This window comes from Lonchura striata, chromosome 1 (genome assembly GCF_050655825.1).
Source record: "Lonchura striata isolate lonStrDom1 chromosome 1, ASM5065582v1, whole genome shotgun sequence".
NCBI lineage: Eukaryota > Metazoa > Chordata > Aves > Passeriformes > Estrildidae > Lonchura > Lonchura striata.
This window is the reverse complement of record NC_140703.1, coordinates 30682635-30704066: the sequence shown is the minus strand read 5'-3', so window position 1 is coordinate 30704066 and position 21432 is coordinate 30682635. Positions and strand designations below refer to the sequence as shown.

Sequence of the window (21432 nt, the reverse complement as noted above, 5' to 3'; positions counted from 1 at the left end):
AGGAAATACAAGTCCTCATGGTGACATCTCTCGAGCCAGTGTGTTCCAAGTCAGGCTTCAGAAATGTCTCATATGTCTAGGGTGAAGCTGACCTGTAACTGCCTGGTTCAGTCTTCAGCTGCTGAAGCTTCTGCAACAGCACTGACCTTCTTTATTTGAAGACTTTTCTTAGCTGGAGTTTTTTAGTGGCCACACGTTATTCTTTCCTCTGGAGCCTGTGTTGAGAAGAGACTTGAGAGATTATGATGGTACTTGAAGAATTATGGGAGTTTGATGTCTTCTGGAGTGCCCACATTATAACCTTAAACGTAATTGGGATTTTTCCTGAAGTTACACTGGACAGTGGGAGAGGTGCCCTCTTGGATTATTTCTAAGGTTCTGCTGAAATTAGTGCTTTATGTTGTAGGCTGAGAAATGCTTTCAACTTTGAAATACAAAATGTAAATTTTAGACCATCTGTTTAGATGTCCTCCCTCCTTCCCCCCAATCTGCTGAGCAGCCTACATCATATGTAGAGTGCTGCTTTCTTCATGTTATCTTGCTGTACTTCAATTAGTCAAAGTATTTCCTGTATTATGAAAGAGAGGAGTTGAGTGCTGGTATTCTTCAGTTCTTTCCCTTTCCAGTAAAAAAAAAAAAAGGCTTGAACTTGTTGCTTTTCTGCATGATCTACACTTTGTCTACATGATGGGAAACAATCAGGCGTGGGAAAACTGCAGAAAGCCTGCTGGCTGGATTTATGCCAGCTAGTGGGTGGAAGGCAGTAGCAATTTGGTTCATTTGGAGTTTTGTAGATTAAAATCTCAGAAGAACTTTAGCATAAATGTGGGTTGCTTGATGATGGTAGCAGTGCAGGCAGTAGTAAGCAGTATGGCTAGTTGTGGGCATAAAGCACTACAAGAGTTCCCCCATCTTCTGGTCCTTTCAGTTTCCTGTAGTAAATATAAGCATCTCAATCCTACTGGGCTAGTTCTGAGTTACATGTTTTTTCTTCCTTACAACAAATAATACCAAACTTGTAATTAGTTTTACATGCATGTGTGTTATGTGTACATGTTTTCATAACAATTGAACTGAGGCTGAATATGGGCAAAGAGGACAAATTTTGTAATGCCTTTTTTCTTATGTACATCCCTAAGAAGCCTGTAAAATTCTAAATATGGTCAGTGCTTTTATTCTACCATCCTTCACTTTTAATTATTGCAGCTCTCAATGTTGAGAAAAGTCTGGTCTCATGGGTAGGCAGCTGTTTCTCACAGTAGTTATTCAGGCTAACAGAGTAGGAACCTACTCTGTAGGAACACATGTTTGGGAATAGTTTGTGGAATTTGTTATTTTCCTTTCATTTTCAGAAGCAGGCTCAAGGTAGTGCTGTCATCTGTCTTAATTCATTAACTAGATTATCACTTTTTTACTGAATTACGAGTTAGTTGCAAGTAAACTGTGGGGAGAGGGGTGCTCAACAGGCCAATAAGCCAGTAAGGGGCAAGAAAGGGAAAAAATAAATGCCTTTTTCCTGCCACCTCAAACCTTGAAATAAAAAAATTGGTGAGCTCCAAATGTCCTATATGCCTGTAACTGTTTTATTTAGAGTGAATACATGTATTCATGGTGGAGGAAGATTGGGAAAAGTTTTGGTGACTAAGTTCTTGTCATATGTTTGCTCATAAAATCTGTAGGCTTTTGATTCCTTTTGTCTTTATGTTGTCTAATCTAGTGCCTAGTATAGAGCAAATTATGTAACTTTATCTATTCACTCAAGGATGTGGAGTTTCTGTATTATTTTTGAGCTCTACAAATACTAAATGATAAATAGTAAGGGAGATAACTTTCTCTGGTAACTTCCATTCCTTCCACTCTTGTCAGAGTACGTAACCAGGTACCCTAGCCTTTCTAAAATTTAAAGAGGAAAAGGAAAAAAAAAAAAACACAGAGAAGATTGGTTAATAAGTAAGCTGTAATATTCTTTTGTTTTCTAGAGAACTGCTTTTGAAAGGTCTTTCTGGCCTTGTCTCTCAAGCAAACAAACTTTATGTGGATGTGCTGTGGACACATTGTAGCTCTCACTGATCCTTGGCTCTTCTCTATTCCCTCCTTTTTCCCAGTCAATCACTAGCAAAGGTTGACCTGTTAGAATTACATTTCTCTAGCTTGTGTGCCCTGGTGCTGAGGGAAAGACCTTAATTGAGAGCAGTGCTGAAGGAAGGATCACAGAGCCCAAGAGTAGTTTGTGATACTTCTGCTGCTGCTAGTCAGTCTGCACAAATGTAATTTTGAGCCAGCCACAGCATGAGTCTTCTGTTCTTCACTGATTGTTAAAGAAGGCTGGTTGGAAATGAATGCTGTGGTAAGGCAAACCTGGGTTTTGTGGCATAGCAGTAGCAATGGGGTGTGTTTATTGAAGTAGTAATGAAAGCGTTGGGACAGAAAGCTAAAGGCCATTCATGTTTGAAATACAGGGGTGTGTTGGTTCTGTTTCTCAGAGGATTTATTTGCCCAAATATTGAATCATATTTGTAATTTTGTCTTGCTGTCTTTGTTCTTCTAAATATTCTTATGATGCACACCTGTGAACTGGATTACCTTGCATATTGTATTCAGCATGAGTTTTGTTGATGTTTGATGTGCTCTGTTACTTGTTAGTTAACTGTTAACCCACCAGAGGATTTTGGAAGTGCTTCCCCAGCTCCTTGCAGCAGCACTGCTATTGCAGCTTCCAGTGGCCAGATAGTTATTTTCTGTGACTCTATTTGAGAGATCAAGTTTGAGGTTTTCACTAGGCTTAACATTATGTAATCTGATCAGTATGGCATGAGCAAAATTACAGTTTTAAGGGAGTGCATGTGACAAAAGTATTTTCTTGCTATATAAAGCTCTAAGAGCTCCTCAATGAGATTACTTTGTGTCTGTTAATGCCAGCATGCAGAAGTGTCAATTTTCACAGAATCCTAGAACGGTTTGGGTTGGAAGGTATCTGGAAGAACATCAATTATTAGCTCCCCTTCCAAAAGCAGAGACACCTTCCACTAGACCAGGTTGCTCAAAGCCCCGTACAGCCTGGCCCTGAACACTTCCAGGGATGGGGTATCCACAGGTTTTCTGGACAACTCATTCCAGTACCTCATCACCCTCAGAGTAAAGAATTTCTTCCTAACATCTTATCTAAACCTGTTTCAGTTTAAGGCCATTCTCTCTTATTCTATCACTACACACCCTTGTAAAAAGTCCCTCTCTAGCTTTTTTGTAGGACCCCTTTTGGTACTGGAAGACTGGTAGAAGGTCTCCATGGAGCTCATTCCAGGCTGAATCAACACCAGCTCTCTCAGCCTGTCTTCATAAAGAGCTGCTCCATTTTTTTCTGTTTGCTAGTACCCATTTGGAAGTCTTTTGCAAGCTGAGTTTTGCATCTCAGCTGAGTTTTAGCACCATTTGCAGGTCAGCAAGGCATCTGAAGCTTGCACAGACAAGCTGTGTAAGTATTTTCTCAGTAATTTGTTATCATATCTCTCTGTGACCTGTTGACATGTTTTAAGGCTGAAGTATACCATCAGGCCACTTAAAAGCAGGTGACCATCAGTGGTAAATCAAAATAATCCAATTTACTTTATATTGGATCAACTTGAATGTACTTACAAAGGGCGAAAAAAAACATACAGTTTGTGGGAGCATTATATTCCTTAAATCGTTCAGTGGGAATGGGAAGATCACATCTTCTTGCTTTAATTATCCTGCTGGATAAACAAACCTGGGTTGAATATACTGGGCTCTATTCCTGGTTTAGATTTGTTGGCTAGTAAGAATAGCTTACAGCCATGTGCTGTTTCCTCAGCAGATTTTTCTGGGTATGTTGCTATCTTTACCGATGTATTGCATTTGCAGGGCTATTTGCTGTTTTCCCAATGCAAGTTAGAGGCTCTGCTTTTGCTTCAGAATACTTGCATCCTTTCTGCAGTATATTTAGTGAATCATAATCCAGAGCTGACTTTCTGGACCACAAACTTCCTGTTTGTTTTCATTACTTTTATGAAATAGAATTTGCTATACACTTTAAAAACAAAACTTGAAAGAAGACCTGCCACTCTCTTGGGTTGTTTGAGATGGCAGTAGTGGGAAAGATGCTTAGAGAAGAGGGAAGTTATTTTCCTGGTTATTTCTCCCCTCTTCTTATTTTTTTTTTTCCCTCACAGAAAGAAAGTATTTTGTCTTGAAAAAATGATAACATGAAGTAGCTTGACTTAGAACCGTGTTTCTAGTGACCTTTTAAATCTCTTAATCAGTTTTATCTTGGAAACACTGATGAGTATTTAATTCTAAACTTAATAATTGCAGATGATGCAAGCATGTGTCTGTTTTTCCAGTACTGTAATCACACATCCCTAGTTTCCTAAAGGCATCTGTTCTGTTGTCACTGGCTTCTGTTTGAGTGGAAAGTGTTCTCCAAGTGATTAAGTAACACGTAGTGAATTCTGAATTGCAATGCATGGTGTTCTGGAGAAGAAAATATTGCAGAGGTGTAAGCGGCTCTTTGCATCACAGAGTTCTGATGTTATAAGGAGTATAATGGCAATTCAGATTTCTAATTTGTGAATAATTCTGCCTTTTACAGACAGTGGAATCCATGACAATTAAAATATTAATGGGTCTGTAATACAGACATTTTCCAATAAGTAGAAAAAAAAAAATCAGAACAAATGTGAAATAATGCAAGCAATTAAACAAAACTTAAGTTTTATCAATGTCTTGCACATGATTTTAACTGGTTGTTACCGTGAACTGTCCTGATTTAGATACTTAAAAACAGTCAAGCTGGATCTGCTAATTGTTACACTTGTTAAATTGCTCCAGATCCATGCAGTGAAAAGTTCAAAGAGTTTCACTGTTACAGCTGTTTCTGTGTGAAATGAGTTACTTTTTCAAATCCCTGATGCTGGAAGGGAACTTAACTGCTCTTCAGTAGCTGTCACACTGATAACTAAGAATTTTTTTAGTTTTGTAACATGTCTGGGAGCTTTGTCATTTTGACGGTCTGATACCTATGGAAGAAAACTAAGGTATCTGTGTATGTGGTATCTCTAAACTGCCCAGTGAGGTGGATAATCAATTGTCACTGGCATCATTTAAGTACTCGAATGTGAAACTTCAAAGCCAATGGCTAAGGAGATGACCGATACTGTACTGGCAGTTTTTATGAATAACTTCTATATGAACTTGGTTCAGTATTTTCTTAAAGAGATAGAACATGATGATCGGAAATAATTCAGAGTTTTTAAACAAACCACCAACTTTATTGGTAGCCAAAAGAAGCTTTTTGGTGAAAATAAGACTAAAATCCACTCAAGTCCCTACCCAAAACCAAACAATAAACCCTGCAATCACTCCATCATTCTTGGTATTCCTTAATCTGAAAAAGATTCCAGGTTCTCTTCCACCAGTGGTTTTTTTTTTTGTGGTTCTTTCTGACTGGCTTTTACTTAGCCCCATGTTAGTCTTGCAGTATTTGCCAGCCGCTGCTTGCCAGAACAGGCAATGGGAACAGTTTATTGACTCACTAAGCCAAATGCCTGATGCTGATTTTGTTTTTGTGTGTGTTGGTGAAACAATGGAATTGTTGTGATTGTGTTTTAAACACTCCATGTGAACCCCAGGTCCTTAGTTTGGTTCAGGTTTTATACATCTGTGGTCTTTTGATATGTTTGTTTTGATTTCCATAAATCACTTGAGCACTAATTTTATTCAGATGGATTTGCTGTTGCAGTTATGCATCGTCATTTGCTTGACACCCTGTCTCCCCTCTTCAGACATAATTTTCTCAGAATAGCATCTGGCCATCACACTACAGTGGGACTAGATCATCCAATCTACTGCTATTACAAAGAAAAATGAGGCTTGACATATTCGTGTCAATTTGGCAAGATGCCTGAATCATTATGCTCAATGAAATATGTGACATTTCAAGTGGGAATGTAACCTGCAGGAACACTTGCCGGAGAAACTTGAGGCAGTACAAAGAAAATGCCACCCTTACTTAGGCTGGGATGTTGAGATACTTACATGAGCCACCTGATCAGTACCCATCACAAAATTTTGGCTTAGTCCGTTCAAATACTTAATTTTGTTAATAATTTTTCAATCTCTAGAATGTGGTGGTGGTGGTGATCCTGGGAAAATGTAAAGAACCTTTTGAGTTTAAAAGGAAAATAAAAACAACATCCAAGGAAATATCTATGGAACTTCCTTTCATAGTGTAACAAGTAAACTAACTAGCAACTAGCCCAAAGTCCAAAGCAGTGTGTGTAACTTTTGAGTCATTTGTAATTGCATGCTCTTCTTTGGTTCTCTAGCAAATTTGTTTTGAACCTTCATGGATTCGTAGTGTGGAATTTTTAGGAAAAAAGCAGGCTGTGTAATATTGTCTAGTGTTTTAGTAACTAGAAAATATATGGAAGCATAAAAAAATGTAAGTACTCCTTAAATATGATACTTAACAAATTCTATATCTGAATTCTTTTAAGAAGAAAAGAATTCCTGGAGCCTGTACAAACTGCAAGTAGAGTTCTTCCAAGCTGTCTTGAAAAAATTGCTTTAAATTTCATCAGCCATAACCTTGCTCTTTCTAGCTTTAAAGGGTATTCAGTAATGCTTAAAATAGAATGTCTTTTGAGATTTAGAAACTCTTATATTTACATCAAACTGTTCAAACACATTTGTGGCAGATGGTTTTTGGTTTTGTATTTTATTTTCAGTTTCTGCTTTACCTTTCTTTTTTATAGAATTGTTCACTTATTTTTAGCAGTTTGACCCTACTGCTTTCAGTTCAGTGCTCAACAGTTGAAATAAAACAGGACAGTGAAATGGCAAGGGCTGTGCAGTGGCTCTCTAGTCCAGAACTTCTAAAACAGCAGCATCTCTGCTCTCTAGAGATGGGAAGGGAGGAAAGGATAGGAAGAGTTGGCTTGAAGTGTAACGCAGAAATTTTTCTTGTATTCATTTATACCAATGTCCTGGGGTTGACTTTATGATGCTGAATTGTATCCCCATTCATCTGTTTAGCCCAGAATTAAGTTTTGCAACTTAAACTACATCTGAGAGTGAAGGAGGGGAGAAGAAGCCATGAAAAGTCTGAGGTGGCTGTATTCAAAAACACAGGGATAAGAGCTTCAGCCTACTCTCTCAGGAATGGTCTTGTCTGCAGCATGGACAGTGGGACTCCTTTGCTTTTAGTTAGTTTTTTTTGCTAGGTGAGGCAGAGGAGTTCTCCAGACTGTGTTTTTTCTTTTTCTGGAATTGATGAGCCTTGCTTTGAACCAAAAGCCCAGGAGCTCACAGCTGTAGCCCACTAGGGCCTGGGGTGCAGCATTTTCCAGCACCAGAGGGACAGATAAGAGACTGAGCAAGCCAAGACACACCCCATGAAAAGGACTTTCTGAATTTGCCATCTCTTCAGAATAATGAGAAGCTTTACTGTTTAATATTATTCGTTTTTCCATGTTTTGACTACTTTGCTTGTTAAATAAACAGGTATTTTTCCACTTTTCTTTAAGGAAATTTTTGTCTCCCAAACCAGGTGAGGGAGGGGCCATTTGAATTTGCTTTCTAGATGGACCCCTTTGGATGTTTGATACCTAAATTTGCCCTAAACCAGAACAGCCATGCTGTTTTTCACATCACAGCCTTTGGCCCAGCCTTTTTTCTACAAAGGCTTGGTGTGGTCCTAAAATATGTTATGGTCATGGATGGGTAATATTGCCTCTTTTAACCTGTTGATAATGACTGAACTTTTACCTCTGAGAAGAAGGAATGAGTAAAAGGCTCCATAACACTAAAGAAATCCTCAAGAAATGAAGTTACATTAGGCTTTGACAGCCATCTTAAATATCATGTTTTGTGTTATTTATTTTGCCCCATACCTTCTTTCTGGAATCCAAAATGGTGAGTGATGGTGACATAATATTTACTGGGGAGGGAATAAAACTTCCATTTCCTAGTCTGAGTGCTTAATTTTGCAGTGTCTTTACTTTAGGGTTGGAAAGAACTTCCAGCTAATATTCTCTTCCATGCAGAACATTGGCTGCAAGGACATGACCTTTTGCCAGACCATTAGTCTTGAGAAATAGAGTCTGTCTTTAAAATTACTGTGGGTGAGTGTTCGGCATCTTCTACCATGCACAGAAGTTCTTCAAGCAGGAGATACACAGCAATTATTTACTGGCTCATGCAGAGAGCCTAGCCAGTTAGGCAATTTACTGTGGATTAATGTGCTTACCAGCTCAAGGAGTCCCTGCTGGCTTGCAAGGTATAAGGTAGGAAAATACCAGCCTCCTTTGATCTTGGAGTGGGTTGATTCTTGATCTTGCTGAGTCAACATGTTCCAGCTCCACTTTTTTTTCAGCCTTTATGCTTTTAGTCAATATTTTTCTCTTGAATTAAGTTAGTGTCTCATCAGTTACACTTTTTACCTTTTGTGGCTTACAGCAATGAGAGAATCCTCTTAAAAGGTACCAGTTTATTTTTGGAGGCACTCAGCCCAAGCTCACACTGGATTTTTGTAAAAGAGTAAAATTCTTGGTTTAGTGATCTTGGGACTGCATGCTTGTTTACTCTGGACCAGTGTATTTGAAGCTATTAGATCTGAATTAAAAATAAACATGACTTGGTTGCCTACAGCCAGTGAAATGAAGAAAAGGGTTGTGGGTCTTTTTCCATTTCCAGAGCTTTCATTAGTCAAATCGACAGTGTTATCCTGCTTGAGTAATCTCTTTCTTCATTATGTGCTATTATAGTGTGGATGTATTTGTTAGTGAAATGAACTCTTTTTCATTAGTAAGGTAAGAACATTGCCATAATAATTTTAAGTAATGAAACAGATTTTAATTTAATCTTGAAGGACTCAAACATGTACTTATGACTATCCTTGAACTGCACTTTGTTATTGGGAGTTCAGAAAGTTGTATGTGGTGGTGGTAGAGGAAGAAGAAATTAGACTTTACATGCTGGATGCATATGTTGTTTTATTCTGCAAATGAACAGAGGAAGACAATGCTGTGTACTATGTACCGTTTCTAAAGCTCTCTGAAAAACCTGAGATTCTATTGTTGAAGACAATTCCAAGGTAAAATTGCTGAGACATTTTATACCCCCAGCTCTCCCATTGCTCTAAATTCATGTTTTGGGCTGTGATAGTTCTGTGTGTTTTGGTCATGTTGAGAGTAGTTTGTGTCCAGCTCATCTGCTGCTGCATACTTCTAAAGCCTGTATATGTAGCTTGTAAAACATGCTAATATTAAAAGTATTTTACTGATACTAGAAATAGAACTGATAGCTTTAAATCAGCATTTCATTACATTAGCTTAATGTGTTAATACTATGACTGGCTTGTGAAAAGCACACATGGTAGTTCTAAATGTACATACCGCTGAAACATTGCTTATTTGCTGTATTTTGTTTCACTTGTGTCCTGACAAGATTTTGATTGCAGATATATATTAACAAAGATTTGCTCAGCAATTCCTGAAGAATGCCAAGTCATCTTTGTCTGAATTATCTGTAATGTAAGAGTAGTTTACACATCATAGTTTATTCTCTTGTACATTTTCTTTTTGCATTCTGTGGTCTTTACTGTCATAATGTTACCTACCGTCCTTACCTTGTTTATGAGTCAATGTTTCCTTAGACTACATCCTGGATTTTGCTGAGATGGCTGTCAACAGTGTTGTTTAGTCAGTTGGGAAGACATTTCAATAGGGAAGGTATCTTTTGCACAGTGAAGCTTAACATTCATATTTTGTGCAGTTTTTTCGTGGAATGGAGCAAATGAGCAAACTCCTGCATAATTTGTGGCAATGATGCCTATATTCTTGAAGATATTTGGAAGCTATCTGGATGTGATCCTGAGCAGCCACCTCTAGGTGACCCTGCTTGAGCAGTGGGATTGGATCAGATGACCTCCAGAGACCCCTTTCCCCCTCACCCTTTCTGTGATAAGGACTGTGTTCTCATCTGACGTGCAAATACCTGCTTTCCATATTTATAGATGTACTGAGTAGTCTGAGCCTTGCATTTTTAGTTTTTTTGGATGGGGAGTTACTAATCTAGTGTTGCTTTTCTGGTCTTTTTGAAAAGGCAAAAAACCAACATTCAGTTGTCTGTCTTCTGAATCAAAATCGTGTATTTTATTAGCAGTGGGGATTATTGTCATGTGGAAACTTATTAAAAGCACCTGGAAGGCTAAATAATTTGTCATATAGTTGTCTCTTATCCTCTGCTTTACTGACAAGAGTAAAGAACTTTGTGAGTAATGAGATAGAGTTCTGCTCTGTGGAAACAGTGCAGATTAGACTGTACGTCATGATTTCCAGGTATTTTGTTGCTCTGTCTTTAGTTACTGTTTTGGCTGATTTGCTAAGTGGAGAGGTATAATGCTTTGGTGTTCTTTCCTTCTGACTAGTCCCAGCGGTACTGAATCGGAGAACTTATATTTCTGTTTCAGTTAATGCAGCATTACGTATATCTGCACTATCCTGTGTCATTTTATATGAAAACCTTTTAAATCACAGTGTATATACTACATGTGTGTATGTGTATATATGTATTTCCACCCTGAAACAAGGACAACTGTATTTAACAGCAGAACATTGCCTGCAGCTCCTGTCCTGTTAGAGCTTTTCTCACAACATGTCACATAATTCGTTCTGGAAACTGTGGATATTCGGAGACTGAGTTCAAACTTTTTTTTTTTTTTTTTTTTTTTACTGTTGTTGCCCTGCAATTCATCCAGTTTCTGCATAGCAGGGTTGTGTTTTAAACTGCTGCCACGTAGAAGGAAGGGAGTGATCCTGCCAATCTTGCACTGCAAGACTCTGTGTCTTTCAGACAAATGCAGTGCTGCTGCTGTGCCACAGTGAGTGTGCACATTGAGTAGCACTGATGCTGTGTGAGCCAGGAGGGTTGTGCATAGTGGTGTCCTGGTGGCAGGAGGAACAAGTCAGAAGAAATTGTTCTAGGCCTGTGTTTGGACAGAGCTGCACACACTAGTAGTGTTGATCCCCCATAACAAAGAGCTTGTCTCACTTTGCTATGGGAGATCCCAGGATAGTCATCCTCTTTCTCTTCAAGTTCTGCCATACAACACATTTCAGTGTAGGGCTTATGACAACATGCATGTTGAGTACTATTCTGATTTTAAACACATTGATAGACAGGTGTCAATTTACCATACAGACATATGGTAACAATTATTGGTACAGGAGGAAGATAAATTTGAACAATGTGTGTGAACTTCGAATTAGATATTTAAAGCAATGTTGCTTCTGGGATGTGCAAGGCAGCTTTGGCTGGGTGATTAAAATAGCATTATGGAAATGTGGTAGCTTGAGTTGACAGAACATCTGTGTGAGGGTAGTCACTTCCTTAGAGCTCTGTAGGACATGCCAGTGGGTTTCCCATGCAGAGAAGCCTGGTACCATCTGCTTAACTGAAAGTTTGCCATCTCTGAGTCTGCATTATGTGCCACTTGCTACTTTTACTTTGTAACAGCCATTCTCAATGTATGTGGTTTTTTGCTGTCAACTTGTTTGGGTATTTGAACAATTAAGAACTTTCAGACTAAGACTATAGCAATATCATGGCTATTGCTTTAAATTGCTAACTTTCTCCAGCTGTTTTTCTTCTGTTAGTGAGAGTTTTGGTTGCTTACTCCTGGAGATCAGGCTACCAAGGAGACTCCAGAGTGTAAAAGGAGGGAGCTACCTTATTTACTGTGTGCCTGTTTTGAACATGGGCATCAGGAAGAAGATATTCGTTCAATTAATATAGTTCTAATTTTCCCAGTATAGGGGGTGGGAAAAGGAAAGGAAGTATCTGATTAGGAATGGGAGCCTGGAGGGGAGGAATGAGGTTGAGCCAGGGCTAGCAGAGGACCTTGGTGGTGATGAGGAGCAGCAGTTTATTTCTTTGAAAGTTGGAGAGGGAAACTGCACTTGGAGCAAAATAGACAAAGGTAGGATAATTCTGAAATAGTGCTTTTTGGTTTACTTCCTTTTTTCCCTAAGTAGAAAAAGATTATTGTTGTCTCAGGAGTAAGAAGAAGCAGGCATTGGCTGAGTGAGATACAGAGGCCTTGGGAGAGGAGACATTTGGAGGAAGTTGATAGTCAGGGAGGCATAAATAAAATTTAAGATGGTGTAGAGTGACTCTTGCTGATGGAAGAAGCAGTATCAGTGGGGTCAGCTAGAGAAAAGGAAACTATATGGGTGAGTGATGGAATAGATGGAAGTGATAGTAGGAAATGGCCGCGGATAATGGCTATGTGAATTTGTGGGCAGAAAACGTGCTACTTGTACCTTGGGCTTTAGTTTAACACCTTGTACATGCAGGTCTAAACACTTTGAAGCTCATTTCCTGTTCTGCTGTGTCCCCAGACATTTAATCTTGACTGTATTCTAGCCCCAACATCAGTGTTTAGGCAGTCAGCCAGTTAGGAGACCTGATTTGGCCTGAAATGATCCATAATTTTTCAGCTGGCTCAGCTCACCACTGGCTGAATGGCTTGTTGCCCAGTCTCCTGAGTACCAGCATAAAAGGAGTAAGGGAGCTTGCTTTTACAGGGCCACTAAAACCCTGAGAAAAGAATGATTTGCACAGAGATGGTGACCAAGGTAAGGAATATAGGGTTATAACATCCTTTATATGTAAACCAGTATTTCAGCTGTTACAGTTGATCATTCTAGTAATGCTCAGTCACACACAATCAGTCTTTAACCTACCAAATCAGCAGCATGTATGGACATCCAAGCATTCTTATGTGTCACTTCTTGTTTCTGCAGAAATGTGCTAGTTTTGTTGCCATAGGTGACTGGCTTGTGACAATGCCAGGGAAGAAGTGGGCTTTATCTGGCTGGTGATCAGCAGAGGGGACCCTGCTGATGGTGTGTATCTCTTACCCAGGGATATTTTCTTACCACACAGCTTAATTTCTCAATCTCAGGTGTGCAGTGAAGGCAGTGTAATTCTGCAGCTGGACGTTGGGTCTACAGATGGGTGCCCTCTGAGTTTGTCAGAGAAGATCTTCCCAGAGTTTAACCTGCCAAGACTTGTGGATGCATTGGTGATCTGTGCTGTAGGTGTTGTTTCAGTTCTCCAATTATCATTAATCTCACCATGTTTTTATCCAATAGTCCTCAGTTTCCAGCAGATCCTTGCCTTATTGCTGTTGGGACCTTTCACTTGTCCGTAGCTAGGTATTAATCAGCTTAAATATAATGTGCAACTGTAACTGGAGTCTCATTTTTTTTGCTGTGAGCAAAAAAATATGTGAAACCCTGTCAAGGTATTTTCTCTGCCTCTGTTGTTTATATAGATGGAGGATGACAGCCTCCTGCTACTGGCTGAAATGGTGGATTCTCTTAATGATGAAAAGCTCACGGATTTCCATTTTGAAAACAAAGAATATTAAAATGATTGTCATAATTTTCAGTGATTGCTGCTTCTTAATTTTCTTAAAAAACACACCCTTACCCCCACCTGCAATTCTATATGACAAATGTCTTTTGTCAGCCTATTTTCTGTTGTCTTAGCTTCTGTTCTTAAGGTTGCTTACTTGACGCTTCTAGAAGTCAGTAAGATATTGCTGCTCACAGTTGGTATCTAACTTTTCCTGGGTATTATTTGAAACTAAATGTAGTTTTCAAACCCTGTTCTTAACAAAATAAAATTTAAAAAAAAGGGGATTCATAGAGGTGTTGGCTTGTTAACTGTGTTGCTTGAAAAGTTTTCTTGGTCTGTGTTACGATTTGCTTGGTCTTTTATCCAAAGCATCAGTAGACGAGGAGTTTTCTTCTTTCTACACTTCATCCTGGAATCACGCATTTAGTGTGGGTTTTTTGGACTAGTTCTTTTCATGTCCCCTCTTGTTCCTTCATTTTAGAACAGCTTATAATATCTGTGTAGAATGTCACAGAAGCATCTGTCCTACCACATGTGGAGAATGAGGCTATCCTGTTCTATTAAGTATTTAAAGCTTTTGTATGAAGCACTTCTCATTGAAAGGAATTAATGCAGCTTTCACTGTGATAATCTTACACAGTGATTGCAGCGAGCTTTTGATACCTGCTGAATGAAAGTTTTCAAGCTATAATTTTATGAAGGTAACAGGCAAAATCCTGTTTCTCTTTTGCTTGAGGATTCTCATGTATTGTTGTTTCTGTATGTGAGGTGAAATGTTCAAAAATTCTTCATAGCTTATGAGACAGACAAATATCATTCTCTTATTGGGCTGAACAACCTGAACAAAGGCATATGCACATCAATAGATGTGCTAAAAATTTCTTTGCTTCACCATGTGCATGTGCAGAAGCAAAATAAATTTTTTCAACTGGCTAAAGCTCCTACTCAGAACTTCAGTTTCTGGAGGCTATTATTTGTGTCCTTTCCATTACTCCTGAAGATTTTTTTGGCATGACTTCAGAAACTTCTTCTTTTTCTCTGGTAGTATCATTTGTAAAAGGAGAGATTTATAAATTCTGGGGTCAAGGAATATCAGAAAAGGAGGGAGGGCAAGATACTGTGTATAACACATATATATGATTGCAGTTCCTTTGTTGTCACTTTGTTCTTTTGTTTTTTCCTCATATCCTCCCTGTACCCAGCATCCTGTCTTGGCACAACTCTTAGGCAATGTGGGTGGTACAGAGGGTGAAGGAGTAGCAAGTCAGTAGTGTAGTGCTGAACATGTAATTCAAGCCTTCTGTAGAGCATACACTAAAACAGTTGCTGATAGTAATTTTCCTTAGGTAAAAAATATTTAGGAATTAGGTTTCTGAAAAGTCGAAAACTTCTCACTCCCCAGAACATTAAAATGTGTACAGTAGTACCTGCATATGCAACTTTTGGGTCTGCATGTGCTTGAAAGGGTGAAAATTAAGGTGTAGCAGAAACTAGTGATATTCTTAGGGTTTAGGTATTTGAATATATTTTTTAATCTAAAATTAGCTAAGTTTAGCTAAGTTTAACTGATTTTAGGATTCTGTTTAATGTTGGGTAGCTAAGTTAGCAACTTTTTCCCCTGAAAAAACTTCTATCAAAGCAGCTTCGTAAATTATGGTGAAAATTTTGAGTTTAGAAATACTCAGTTTGTATAGAATAAAGAAAAATAAGTAATGCTTGTGAAGAATGTAGTGTGGTTACCTCTGTGAAATATGAGCTTTGAGTGATATGGAAAATGCAGTAATGCTTCAGACTCTGTAGCAAGTTTTGTGATAGATGCCAATTTATTGAATGTACCACTCTTATTTTCCTTTATGTCTTGTGTTGATGAGTTTAAATATTTGGGGTTTTTTTTTTCCCCATTGGAAACATAGTTTTGGGCAATAGTGGTAGACTAGAAATAATATTAAAGAGCTTAATGCTGTGTGTGGGAGTACTCTGGTTCCTTTAAGTTCTGCTTGAGCATATGCTTCAGTATCTGATCTGTGCCATCAACATCAGTGGGACTGCCCTGTCCTATATGTAAATGTGCTTATTTTTAAAAATTTCTTCTTTAATAGGAAGCAGAGATGATGCATTGGTCTTGTACGAGAACTCAGTTCGTTGCTTCCTCAGTGTCACACAACCAGCTATGTATTATTCTGCCTTCATCAAACTATCCTTTGTGTTGATAAATGATACAGTATGCAAGGTGTTGGTCCATGCTTCTTAGACTTGACTGTAGTGAGTAGAGTGTAAATACATTGCTATATACATGATTAAATTTGTGTGACAGCAGTGCTCCCAGTGACTTAGCCTGATTTGTAGTAGAAAATACAGTGGTTTGACATTGTTAATTAAAATGGGCTTCTCAAATTAATTCTGAATTAAAATAATCCTACTGGTTTTTGGTGGATTGAAACGCACATCAAAATAAACCTTACATTTCCAAATGGAGAATTCTTAACTTTTTCCCTACCCAATTCTCTTCTTCAGTATTGATATCTTTTTCTGTTCCTTACTCCCACAGTCTATATGTATTTTTTGCTCCCATTTCTTGTAAAGTTATTTCATCTTCATTACTGTTAAAAAATAAAATCTATCTCACTTGGGTGCTAGCTGGAAAGGAAGAGCTGATGCTCCAATCAGTATGGTGCTAGGATACAGGAAGTTATTTAAAACAGTTTTATACAGGGCAAGGTACCACCATTCTTCTCATTCAGTTTTCTTGAGGAAACAGGAAGAGATCCTAAATTTCCTGAACTTTTAGTAGAATTTTCAGAATCTTTTTATAGGCATAAGATTGATTCCTAAAAGATATTTTTCCCCTCTATATTAGCATTGTAAGAGCTTGGACCAGATTTAAGACCTTGTTCTGCAGACACTTAATATTCTGCACAGAAGTAATTAGTTGCAGATGTTAACTCAAGTTCCTTTAATCACCAAAAAATCTGAAATAATGCCTATTTTTGATTGTATTAGTGCATTGAAGCAAATGTGGTTGTATTCTCTTTTATACTGGAGGAGCAGAAGAGAGACAAAAAAGATGTATTTGATAGGGCTGTAGTGATTGAAAACTCTACACTGTTGATCTTTGTGCAACTACTGCTATTTCTAATGATTGGTTTTGTAACCAAATGACATTAAGACACTAAAAACTAAATGAGTTTGCTTATATCTAGTTGAAAATGTGTAATTTTGTTTGGTCACCACTTGTGAACATTGCATTAATTGCTGTTGTAGTCATAAAAAGTATTGTTTTTCTTCCTGAAATAGTTGATCTGACTCTTCTGAAAAATGTGTTTCAGCTGATACTGTAAATTGTTTTGCAAACAAAGAAGTTTCATGTAATCTTAAAAGGTTTGCAGAGTCTCTAGTGACCCTTCTTAACGTTGACAAATGCCTGGCTGCTCTTGTGTAAGTGCAAGTGTAGGAGTGTTTGTAGAAAACAACTACTTTTCATCCCTAGTAAAACTTGAGCTGGCTGTACCAGCTATAGCAGTACTTCCTGAGCTTGGCACCCTTGTCCTTTTTTCAGGTTTGGTTTTTTTTTTTGGGATTACATGGCTGCTGTAAACAGAGATGAGGAAGAAATGTCTCTGCTAATGGTCACACCACTTCACAGATTCTCAAAATAAGTTTTATCAATTCTGTTCATGTAAATATTCATAACATAGGAAGCAAATAATTCCCAAAGGATGATCCCTTACCTGCATATCTTTTTTTTTTCCTTCTTCCTTCAAAGGTTATACATGTTCAACATTTGATAGTGTTAGCTGTACTGTTTTGTTCTTAACTGGAAGGTATGTTTTATTCTTTTTATTATGGTTGTAAAGAAACCCTATGCATTCTTTTATGTTACCATTCTTAATTAATAAATTATTAGCATATGAAGATTCATGAAGGTCCTGGCTATGTTCCAAAACAAAAAGATACCAAGGAATACTAAGTGTCTTTTTGTTTTGTAGAGGATTTCATGCATAAGGGATGTGCTTCAGCTCTGCACTCCCTTCTAGAAGTTCTGTGTGCCCATCCTATCCCTGTTTTTGAAATTCCCTCTAAATAGATTTCCCCCAGGATTTTGCTTGTCCTCATTCTAGAGCTGTGTCCAAGCCCATACCTAAATTAGAAGACAAAGGAAAAGAAATAGGTAGAGACAGTAAAGGAGTAACAAGTAGAAGGCCTCTAATGACTAGCATAGAAATCTGTGCATTTAACATACCAGACTTCTGGAAATAGACACGTTTTTGGATGTTTCAAAAAAAATGCATATAATGAATTACACTTGCAGGGGAAAAAATACAGAAAGGCGGTCTAAGGATGTCAATAGATAAGTGGCTTGTCTTCCTGGTGGAATTGCTGAATAAAAGGAGCACAATCAAATTCTGAGGGCTTCTAATGGTATGTGTTAAGAAAAACTGAATTTAAAATACTTGGCAACTAAGCAGATAAATTAGGTGTAGTCAGGTTCTAGGAAATGGGAAGAATGCCCAGACACTGGCAATCTGGACAATGGCAAAGTTTCCACTGCTAAACAAAAGAAATGGAAGGAAGATGAAAAGTTAAGTTACAGTTTATTTGCTTTGAAGGTGACACCCAGCTATCTACAAGGAAATGTCAGGGGCTAATGTTTTGGTTTAAATGCAAGACCAGATCTGAAACGGGATCTGTGAGCTGAATTTCCATCATGGAGATGAGAAGTCTTGAGAGCAGTGATAAAGGTGGCTGAAAGCCCAGATTCTTGGTCTGAGATTTGGGCTGCAAAGAAGAACAATTAGGGGCATCATTTCTTGCAGAGAGGTGGAAGGACATTTTATTTGAAGAAGATCTGCATAGACTTTGTTGGAGTATTTAGAATTCAAGGAGAGTGCCTGTGTCAGTGAATTCTCTCTTCTCTCTCATTGTCCAAACAAGTTCAGTGAGGAGGACTGGCATCCAGAGTAGTGACCATGCCCTTGTTGAAGACCAAGGAAGCAAACTAGTGAAGCCTAAGTTGGTGTAAATAATAGTAAAGGAAGGTAGGAAGTAGGAAGGTGAAGGAGGTCAAGAGGAAGTGTCACAGCAAGAGGGGAAAAAAGCTAAAACTAGATGGAAAGGGATAGGAGTTGAATAAGGATTATGTCTCATGTTCCTTCTGTTTGAGGAACAGTGCTCATGTCATATGCAAATCTAACCACTTGCTAGAAATAAATTCTACTGTCATATTTGTCTAAAAGAAACCAATGAATTTGGGGTGTGGGGTAATTTTCTGGGCAATAAATCATAGAATCATAGAGTGTCTTGAGTTGGAAAGGACCCATGATCATTGAGGATCGAGTCCACTCCTGGTACTGAGGGGACAACCCCACAAGTCACACTGTGTGCCTGAGAGTATTGACCAAATGTTTCTTGAACTCTGTCAGGTTTGTTGCTGTGACTGCTTCCCTGGGGAGCCTGTTCCAGTGCCCAAACACCCTCTGGGTGAGGAACCTTTTCCTAATATCCAACCCAACTTCAGTCCATTTCCTCAGGTCCCATCACTGGTCAGCACAGAGGAGAGATCAGTGCCTGCTCCTCCTCTTCCCCTGATGAGGAAGTTGCAGCCTGCAATGAGCTCTTCCCTCAGTCTCCTCCTCTCCAGGTTGAGCGGATCAAGTGTCCTCAGCTGCTCCTCATATGGCTTCCTCTCCAGACTGTTCACCATCAGAGGATGGTTCTGCTTTGGACACTCTCTGATAACTCCATGTTTTTCATGTAGCACTCAAAACTGCCCCCAGCACTCGAGGTGAGGCTGCCCCAGTGCAGAGCAGAGCGGGACAGTTCCCTCCCTTGCCCTGCTGGTGATGCTGTGCCTGATGCAATGTTGGCCAGCTGGTTGCCAGGGCACAGCTGACTCAGATTCAACTTGTCATTGACCAGAATTCCCAGATTCTTTTCCACAGGTTTTCTGTATATGGAAAAGTTATTCAACAATAGCTTTTCAAAGTGTATTAGATATGTTCTCTTCTAATGTCATAATGAACTTTATTGACTCCCTTGGGGAAGAAGCTTTGAAATGGGGAATATTCTGCATTTCAGCATTTCATTCCCAGGCCACCATATAGATGCATAAATAACTGTATAGTGTGTGCATATAAGCACATGTAGGTATTGCTGTTTTAATAATACAGTGACCAAGTAGGATGCTTGCAGATAACTAAAAGCATAATGTTCTTAAACTAGTTTAGAACATAAACAATAGACAGTTTGACTTTGTCATTTTTTTAAATAACAAAACCTTTTTCCTACTAAGTTATCATCTATTTACTCTGCCTGTGCTAGCGTTGTAGGCCTGCGTGTCAATCTGCAAGGTTATTTTAAACAAAGGTGAAAATATGTTTAGAAACAGTGCTTTGGACAAACACTGTCAGATGGATGATTTGGGGACAAAACATCCTGTTGAAAATATGCATAATATTCTTGTTAAAGTTTGTTTGGAAAATCTTTATAACCAATACTTTGACAGTGGTTTTGATACACTAAAGTTATCTTCACAACTGTAGAATACATTTATTTTCCAATAAAAATATTCCTTTCTAACCAATGATCTCTGACTTGGTTCATTACCTGAAGAAAAAAAAAAATCAGTCTAATAAATACAATCTTAACTTGCTTCGAAAGAGAAAACTTGCTAAGTAACAGCCTCCCTGTTAATGCTGGAGCTTCCCTCTTCAGCTCTCACAGACACATATTGCTCTGGTACTCCTTTGAGTGTACTTCTGATGCATCAGAGCAGCCCATCAAATTGGGAGAAAGTAGTAACTTTTGCAGGATGATCGTGATGAAAACCAAACATTAGAAAAAAATAATCAGGCCTCTTTTTCTGTACATGCTTGACAGTGATACAGCCATGCATACAGTAAGGGTGATCCAGCAAGAACAAAGCCCAGCACAACTGTCCTGTTCTTCCAGTTCTTCCTCTTTCAGACTCAAATCATGTGAGGGGCAGTATATGTATCTCCATGCCTGTTGTATGCCATGAATGTATATTCACCAGATACTGAGAGAAAATGGGGTTGTGATACGTGGGGTTATTATAAAACTGTGTATGCTGAAAGAATGGAGTAAAGTTTTGCAGTTAATGTGTGAAATGTTTTTAGGTGCTGGCTCTCAAACTTTTTTGTTTCAGTTAGTGCCTGTTTTTTTTTGTTTCACTGTCTCTGAAAATAGCCTCCGGTTGAAGATCAAGGGTGAGCGAAGTATAAAAGTTAATGATTTCCACACAGGAGGCTATTTCTGAGTGATAGGCTTACACAAATGTTTATGTCCTCTAACAGTTGTCTATCCAGCTGCTGAAATTCCAAATGATAATAAACTGTGTATCCTTTTGGTATGATATGCCAGTGGCCTACTTTTTAGTGGCAAGAACAGTTGCTGGTGGCCTGTTTGTTTTTCTTGACTCTGTTCTAATTTTTATTTCAGCTTTTTAAATTTTGAATCTCACAAAGAAATTTGAACAAATTTTTAGAGGTGTTTTTTTTTTTTTTTCAGTTTGCTTTCTAAAGAGCCTGTTGTGTCACAGCAGATAGGAAATACTTTTGTTAGAAGTCGTTGTCTTGACAAGTGAGGCTTGGTAGCTGTTCAGAAGACTCGCTACTCTGTGCATAATTAAAGCACATTAAGTTCCAGTTGGTGATTTGGGTGTCAAGCCTTATAATTTGTGGTCTTCTCTGAATGATATTTAGGCAGCTCGTGGACACTTTGAGGGCATATAGTGTCCCTACATAGGCAGCTGCAATAACTTATTGCAGTGATTGTTTAAAAAACTTGCACCTGTTTCTAGTTTCAGGTTCTAACTATTAGATCTATTTATGGTTCTTCTTGGCAAAAGCAGTCTAATCACAGGTTATTTTAACAACATTGCTTTGTTTAAAGTACCTACTCCTGTAGTATTTGAACCTCTCTTGAGACTCTTGAATAAGCTTTATGGATGACTAGAAGAAAGTAGCTTTCTCT

The 21432-nt window shown here is 38.4% G+C and overlaps 1 protein-coding gene across 2 annotated transcripts in view; it reads left to right on the top strand.

Annotated features, from left to right (window-relative positions):
- Window positions 1-21432, top strand: part of MAN1A2 (mannosidase alpha class 1A member 2) — a 131801-nt gene that overhangs the window by 5171 nt on the left and 105198 nt on the right. The window lies entirely within an intron of this gene.